Below are 8,823 nucleotides of genomic sequence, written 5' to 3' on the forward strand. Positions count from 1 at the left end.
TCAAAGGGGTTTCCTTTGTAAACCAAGGTTGTAACTTATTCTTTCATTAGTGAATTTCTCAAGGTAATCACCAAGAGGATGTAGGCAATTGCTGAACCTCTTTAAATTCTTATGTCATTTTGAGCTTGGTTATTTTCTGCAAGTGTGTGAGTGTGTGATTCATCCATCATTGTGTTTGTCACAAAGTCCATCAACGACAAGATCATTAGGGGAGTGAAGTTAATTTCACAACAATATCCAGTATCAGATTGACTTGGTTCCTGGAGCAAGTTTTCCAAATTTGTCTCACTACTGAATGAGCCCAAAGGAGAACAAGATTCTGAGGGAGAAAATTAAGGAGCTGCTAAGCAAAGGCTTTATTAGTGAAAGTTTGAGTCCCTCTACAGTCCCAGTTCTTCTGGTTCCAAAATTACTGTCAATTACAAATTTTCCATTCCCCGTTTGGATGATGTATTGAATGTTCTGAAGGGTTTGAAAATTTTATCCAAAATTGACTTGAGGAGCGGGTGCCACCAAATTCGTTCAAAGGCTAGGAGACAAGCAGAAAACGACGTTAAAAAACAAAGACGGTTTGTACCTAGTGATATCATATGGGCTTTCGAATGCCCCTAGAACCTTTATGCGGCTCTTGAATCAGGTGCTTTGTCCTTTTATTGGATTATTTATGGTTGTTTATTTTGACGACATCTTAATTTATAGTGTAATAGAACATGAGCACTTGCGGCTTCTAAGGCAAGTTTTGGAAGTATTGTAGCGAAATAAATTGTACAACAATCTCAAGAAGTGTAGTTTTCTCACCAACATATTATTATTTTTGGGGTATGCTGTGAGTTGAAAAGGAATTTATGTTGATGAAGACAAAGTGAAGGCAATCCAAGAATGGCCAGCACCTTATAGGCCCCACTCCGCATTGTATTTCACTAATCAAAACCGTATATTTTTTAGATATTCATTCAAAGATCATCTCTACAAAAGATCACTTGAATCCAATATCATTTGACCATAAATATACAACAGATAGCCAAAAAGCTCTATGCACAACACAAACATGAATACTAAGAACAAAACGGAAACTGAATAAAATGATTCACGACCAAATTACAATCACAATGTACAAAATAAGAGCATCTGCGATGGTTAGGATCAATGCAATTTTATTGCATGAAATTGAACTAAAAGAGTAAAATCTCACTTGTAATTGTGTGAATTAGTTCATTGCATAGATGCAATTGCAATATAGGGTGCTAATGTGATGAACCCTCTATTGCAATGCTAACCATGGGACCCACATGCTAATAAAAATAGAAAAAAATACAGCAATTAATGTATTATGTTGCGCAATGGTTGTTCAATGATTCAGGGCCCGTTTGGTTCACGAAATGAATTTGAGGAGAAATCATTTCCCATGTCATTTCCCAATGGATGGGAAATGGAATATTCCTTTCCCACGTTTGGTAATGCTGGGAAAGTAATTGGGAGATATCACTTTATTTCCTTTCCCATGTTTGTTTTGAGTAGGAATGGAAAACAAAGTTTGTATAAATTTTCAATTATACCCATATTAAATCAAATAAAAAAAGAATGCATTTAATGATATATTTTAATTCTAAGTTGTTAATGGGGACAAAATGGTAATGAACAATGTTTATTTAATATTGGCTCATTTTCCCAAACTTTCCCATGAGGAGAAAAACAAAACCCAAGTTGGGAGGATGGCTTCACTTTCCCCCATACTTTCTCATGGGCCAGGCAACGATTTCTCATGCATGGACTTACCAAACATGGGAAAGCAATTGATTTCCCATACCCAAGTCTCCTTTTCCATGAACCAAATGGGGCCTCAATGCAATAGAAAAAACACAACAATTAATTTTTTTAATACAAATATATTCAAAATTGGTCTCTTTTTAAAGATCTCTTTGAGAATATTTCAATGGTACAATTTTTTAGTGTTATTAAATTTATCCCTTTTCTTTTATTTGAGTATGTAAGAAAACATGTAAATAAATATAACTATTGATCTGAAATTATTGAATTGTATAACTCCAAGTAGAACTGCAGTTCAATTCAATAAATGCCAAAAAGGATCAATTTATTGAACTACTGCATTTAAGTATCGGAACAACCAATGCTCCAACAAAACCTAAAAGAAAAGATGAGTAACACCAAATACATTATCTTCTGTACACTCTCTGGTTGGTTATAGGAATACCCAATTGGTGAATAAAGGGAAAAGTTTGCCCGCAAGTGACGAAACCTCAACCCTTACCGACCGCATACTTTTTATAATATATAATCTCTCTCTCATTGGATCCATCAGCAAACAAAAGAAAATTACACTTCCAAAGATTTTTGCAAGCTGTTGTTCGCTGGGTTTGAAATATCTCATCACCCATCACCATTTAAATTTCTCTGATAAAAATGTATCCCTCTGTTCGAGAATTAAAATATTATATGTGTATGTTTGAATTTAAATTCCCACTACGCATCGAATTAAAATATTATATGTGTATGTTTGAATTAAAATATTGTTCTTGATTTACTCTGTACATATATGTGCAGGTCACGTACTTTAAATGTGGTGGAGTGTCACTTGGTGTTGGCATGGAACACCGCATTGCAGATGGGGTTTCTGGTCTCCACTTTGTAAATACATGGTCTGATATCGCTCGTGGTGATCTGAAACATATTAATCCACCCTTCTTGGACAGGACATGACTTCGTGCCCGAAACCCACCTCAGCCTGCATTTCCCCACATTGAATTCCAACCTTCTCCACAAATGAAATTAGCTTCTGATCTTCTTCAAAGCACAACTAATACTACTACGTCCCTTTTAAGATTAACGCAAGAGCAGCTCAACATCTTGAAATCCAAGTTTAAGGAAGGTGGTGTGAAAAATATTAATACAATGAAGTATACCTCATTTGAGATTTTAGCAGGTCATATATGGAGATGTGCTTGCAAGGCACGTAAACTTCCTGATGATCAAGACACCAGACTATTTATTGGCATTGATGGACGGTCCAGATTGCAACCCCCACTCCCACCTGGTTTCTTTGGAAATGCCGATTTCAGAGCCCCACAAATTGCTGCAACAGGGGATCAAATATCGAAACCAAGATGGTATGCCACAAGCTGTGTTCACGATGCTTTGGTGCGGATGGACGATGATTATCTTAGATCATTCCTTGACTATCTTGAGCTTCATCATTCTTCTCTTTCCGAACTTGTTAAGCCTCCGCTTGTCGGCTCTGTAAATCTTTGGATAAACAGTTGGATTAGGCTGCCTATTCATGATTCTGATTTTTGTTGGGGTCGACCCATTTTCATTGGGCCTGGTGCAATTCAATTTGACGGGTTGTCTTTCTGATTGCCAAGTGCAACAAATGATGGGAGCTTATCACTGATCATTTCTCTGAATTATGAGCACATGAAATCATTTTCCAAGTTGTTGTATGACATATAAGGAAATGAAATCATTTTCCTAGTTAAAGTTGCGTATCGGTTTCTCTGATTGAGTATGGCAAGCTTCGTTACAAAAGTCATGAATGTATTGGTCTTCTTGTCTACAATACCCGCTGTATTTTCTTGTTATTCTTAGTGGCATTCTCTTTCTCATGAAATAAAAAGAATATTGAATTTTATAACGTCTGATTTTGTTAAATTAAACGTTGATTATATATGCTTATGAGTTTCTTTTTAATTCTTCTTCCCATATTTTTCGTAAGAGAGAAATCAAAGTTGTTGTAGTTAAGGTAGGATTAAATCTCCCAATATAAGCTAGTGAAAGAAAGAGAGCAGAAGCAGAAGGCCCAAGAAGGGCTAAGATGGAGTAATTTTGCCTACAAATTAATTATGCCTATCAGTCGATTCCATGCAGAAAACGGGCTTGCCAAAAAATAGATTATTTCTCTCCAACTAAAGTCATGTGGAGCCATGAAATTTCCAACTAATCTGCCATTAGCTACGTCCTTCGGAAAGCACCATCTATAAATAGCGGGTGTTATCAACTTTAAAGCAGGTACCTTTAGGGGTGTCTGCGGCTAAGATGAATTCTTTCTAAACATTTATACTATCTTTTTGGCCAAGCAATAATAACTACTACAAAAAGGTTAATAGACAACGGCTAAAAACCGTTGCGGTTTTAGTTTTAAAACCGTTAACTTTAACAGTGTCGTCTATTCTATATTTTATACACAACGGATCCTTCCACAACAGTTTTTATGTAAATACGTTGTAATTGGTCAACTTCCATGCTTCATTTTATGTACAACCGTTGTAATTGGTCAACTTCCACAACGGTTTAAAAAATAAAGTGCTGTAATTTGAATAATTCCACAATGGTTTTTCCGAACTTCTCTTTCTGTAAAACCGTCATAGTTGGACAACTTCCACAACGATTTTAAATGTTGCAATTTGCCTACTTCCACGATTGTTTTGATGTACCAAAAAATTACATTGTATTTATACCACAATTCCAATTTACAATTAGAATTCAATGCATGTACACTACAACAATTTGAACAAGAATAACAACAAAAAGTGTGTTTATCTTGTTCCATTACATTGTGGCTCTACAAATTGGTAACAATACTTGCTCACTCATGCCTAACTTCACGATGATCCAAAACTTGCAACCTTGTCTATGATGATGCAAACAAAGCTTCGGATACGGAGTAATGCCTCAATAGTTCTTGCAAAACCTATAATGTAAGGAAATTTGAAGAATCGTCTGCTCTGATTTCTAAAAATCATAATAAAACAAAAAATAAATAAATGAAACAAACAATATCTAATCTGTGCCCCAATACTATGATGAAACAAACAGTATGAATTTGACAACATCCAAATCTACCAAGTACATAATTAACCTTCTCCACTTTGATGTCTGCAAAGAGAACAAATAAAAGCATGTCTACTGAATTTTAGATTTCAACAGTTGTGCTGAAAGAAAGCACCAAAACTAGACTCCAAATACAGAGGCTACAATCTTGAAGAATAGTTCAAGAATCTAAGATTTGAGAGCAAGAGAAAAACAGAGAAGTGAAGAACTCCGTAGACATATAAATTATCAAATAAAGGATCAAGCAGAACTACCAAACCGGGTAAGTCACAACCAGGATACTGAACCACACAAAAATAAGGCACAAATCAGAGAGTAATGATTATTCAAGCTTTGACATATATAACTAGGTTAATGATAAAATGAATTAAAAGTTTTTTTTTTCAATTCGTTGATGCCCAAAATCGGGGGTCAATTTAGGTGAAAGAAGTGTTGAGTCTTCAGCAGGACAAGAGGGTTGTGGATCTTCGGTAAGGAGAGATCCTGCTGAAGAAAATAAGGAAGAAGCAATCGTCAAGATTTGGGCACTGGTGTGGTACCTGTCTAAGGCTTTCCGATGCTTAAGTTAGCAAGTGTGGGATGCGTGGTAATTTTGAAAGAGTAATAGTAAAAGTGAAAAGTAGTTACTCTTTTTACCTTGGCACTATTCCTCTTTTATAGGGAAGTGAAAGTGAGAGTTTGCACAAAGTTTCGATGTGGGACATTGTGCAAATTGTTGTGGTGGCAACACATGTTCGTGGTTCTAGGTTCTGTAGTTTGAGAGGATCGGCAGCCATCTTCGGTAGGCGACTACCGATCCGGGGGAGGTATCCCTTCAACAGGTCAAGAAGATGATGACGTCATCAGTATTTTAGGCTTCATCTAAATATCTTTCCTTTGGCAATTGGCACGTATGCCTGTTTAGTTGGTGCCGAATGTGCTCGGTCGATTATGGTGTAAACACAATTGGAGAAAAGAAGCATATTGTTATACATTCACACTGCATACAAAAAAGGAAATCGCCATTTAGAATATCCTGCTATTCCATATATGACACAAATTGCAGAGATCCAATCCAAGGGCCAATTTTTGCAGTAAAACCAAGAAGTTGATCATTTACGGATCTCAACTGTCAAAAACAGCAATCAAATAAATGTAGGCTTTAAACCACAAAACTCGTGCTACAAAGTAGAAGAAAATAATATTGTCGGAGTCATTTGGTTCTGTTCCATTTGAATCGCTGTCATTCCCTGCATCTTTATGAGTTGTTCAAAGTTAAAGTTGTGTATTCGTTTCCTCGTGTTGCTTTGATTGAGTATTGCAAGATTTGTTGCAAAAGTCATGAATGTATTGGTGCATGTGGTGGTCTTCTTGTCCACAATGCTTGCTGTGTTTTCTTGTTATTCTTAATGGTAGTCTCTTTCTCATGAAATAAAACTACCCTCTCTGTAGTTGCTTCTGTTCTTGTGAGGTGTTCTTTTAAGAGATATTTAGTCATATACCCATTCTTGTTTGTGCCTGATAAATCACGGCCATAAGCTGGCCAAAGGAGCCCCTTCTCTCGGCCCTGGCACTTGTTCGTAAAAACTGAAACGCAGCGTTTCGCCAGGGTACTTCGCCTTCCTAAAGACAAAAGAAGAAATGCTAAGGCATGATCATCTCGGCCTCAAGCGCAGGCCGAGGCCGAGGCCGAACAAAATCACGGCCAAGGTATTAAAGGCAAATCATCACGTGACAGCAGGGTCTCAGGCTTCATTTAATGAAGTAGTGCCTGTTTAATGCAGCAAACCCACTGGCCACAAAGAAGCATTTAATGCATGAGGGAAGGTGGGAAGTGACTGAAGTCAGGATTTGGTGATGAGGATCAGAGTGATTAGACGTGGACATTCTCACAAGAATTCTGACAGCTTGAGATATTGGTTCACCAGCTATCCAGGCCATAAATGCGTCTCCACGGCCAGAAGCTCAGAACCCACGATCAAGAGCGGCGGCCGAGATTCACCGGGATTTCTGGGGTCACACCACCATACTTCACGATCCCAAATGTCGATTGGACTGCCCACTTGCTCCAATCAGGCTCCACCATGCAGATTTTTAGCCTCGATTACTCCTCCAGAGACTCTTCCTATAAATACAAGACTCGAGCTACATTCAAAGGGTTCAAACACCAAAACAAAGCCTCCCATAGAGCAACTTATTTTTTCCTGTAATGCACTTTCAATATATTTACTTGCTTTCCTAGGAGTAGTGTTAGATTGTAAGGAAAATCCATTCATAAATATATCATACGACCCTTGATTTTCAAGGCGCCGGAGCACCATCCTTGTTGTTCGTTCACTCACCCCATATATCACACGACCGTCGCTCCCTGAGCAGCGCACCGGAGCACCGCCCAAAACCCACCACCAACACCATCACTCAACGGCCTTGTAGTTCAGGCCGTGAACCTAACAGCCGAGACCAGTTCCTCTCTCGGCTACAATCGTTTGATTTGGAAGACGAGTTCAAACAGGCGCACCATTTATCCATCCAACACTCATCAACACATCGACGCACGGTAGACCGTGCTGGCACGCCCGCCCACAACCGCACCGCACCCAAAAGCAGGAAACCGCGTGTTAACGCATATCCCCTCAGCCCGGAACTCCAGGCCGTGAGATTTGCGCGGCAGACACTTTTGGCACGCCCAGTGGGACACTTGTCAAAAATTTATGGTGGAAACTAGGGCACAGGCAAAGCTCAAAAGCAAAGCAGTCGAAATGACTTCTGAGACTCCGGAGTCCACCTCACCAATCACAACTACCGAGACCGAACGTGCGGTCGGGATCTCGGCTGGCGCTCCAGTAACGACGGATCGCACGGCCGAATCCATGCAGGAACAGGCAGTGGTGGAGGAACTGATGTCCAAGCAGGCCTATAGGATAGAAACATCCTTCATGGCCGCAATGGACAGGTTCTCCTCAGAACTGCGAACGCTCTTTCAGGAGAGCCCGCGACACCTCCCAGAGCCGGACCGAGGGGCCAAGAGCGCGATAGAATCGAGCCTTACGGCGAAAGCAGCAGCCTCGGCGTCTCAGCCCACACCCAAGCATCAGGCTACGGCCAGCATTCTTTGCCACCGACAAACAGCTGGGGGCAATCCCAGCCCACGTGGACGAATTCTGGACCAACCTACTCGGCGGAGACAGCGCGCGGACCGCTCCATGCTTTGGCCGTATCACTAGGGCACGGCAGCTTCACGCATCCTGCGATCCACCCACTCGGCTCAGTTCATACTGCCGTCGTCCACACCCATCCTGGCCCAAGCAACGCGTCCGCTGTATCATCACAACAGTACGGTCAGGGCAGTCTGACCGTCTCACCACCTTTGCAGGCGTCGTCGTGTCCGTTGGGCTCTCACCTTCACTATGGGTCGGCCGTTCCAGCAACAACGCATACGCACCTTGGCCAAACCCACGGTGCTCATCTGGCATCAACCAGCTCGGTCATCCCGGCCGAGCCCTTTGTTCAAATGGCCCAGCAGGCAAGGCCTCAGAACGAGGTGCTACAGGCCACGCGGCCGTATGCAGCCCAACAGGAGGCACCACCTCAAGGGATCCGGCTCGAAGATGTCCGGCGGATGATCGAAGACGGCCTAGCTCAGAGGCGGCCGGACATGCCAAGATATATGAGGCCGTACCCGCCAGAAATTGACCGGACCCCCCTCCCCCGGAACTATCGATTGCCAGAGTTCATGCTTTTTTCTAGGGATGGGCAGACCTCCTCCATTGAACACGTCGGCCGTTTCACGGCCCAGTGTGGAGAGGCCGATTCGGACGCTCAGAGACTCCGACTATTTGTTCATTCTTTGACCAGCGCGGCGTTCTCATGGTTCATAAACCTTCCGCCGAACTCAATAAGGGATTGGTCTGATATGGAAAGGGTGTTCCACGAACATTTCTATCAGACCAACCGAGAAATAACGGTCGCCGAGTTGGCAAGAATGAGCCAAGCATCGGA

General features: G+C 41.1%; 1 pseudogene; it reads left to right on the forward strand.

Moving 5' to 3' along the window:
- Positions 1 to 2,572: 2,572 nt before the first annotated feature.
- LOC110759382 (shikimate O-hydroxycinnamoyltransferase pseudogene) lies at positions 2,573 to 3,585 on the forward strand (annotated as a pseudogene).
- Positions 3,586 to 8,823: the final 5,238 nt, after the last annotated feature.

Source organism: Prunus avium, chromosome 3 (assembly GCF_965620075.1).
Source record: "Prunus avium chromosome 3, drPruAviu1.hap1.1, whole genome shotgun sequence".
In the NCBI taxonomy this organism is placed as follows: domain Eukaryota; kingdom Viridiplantae; phylum Streptophyta; class Magnoliopsida; order Rosales; family Rosaceae; genus Prunus; species Prunus avium.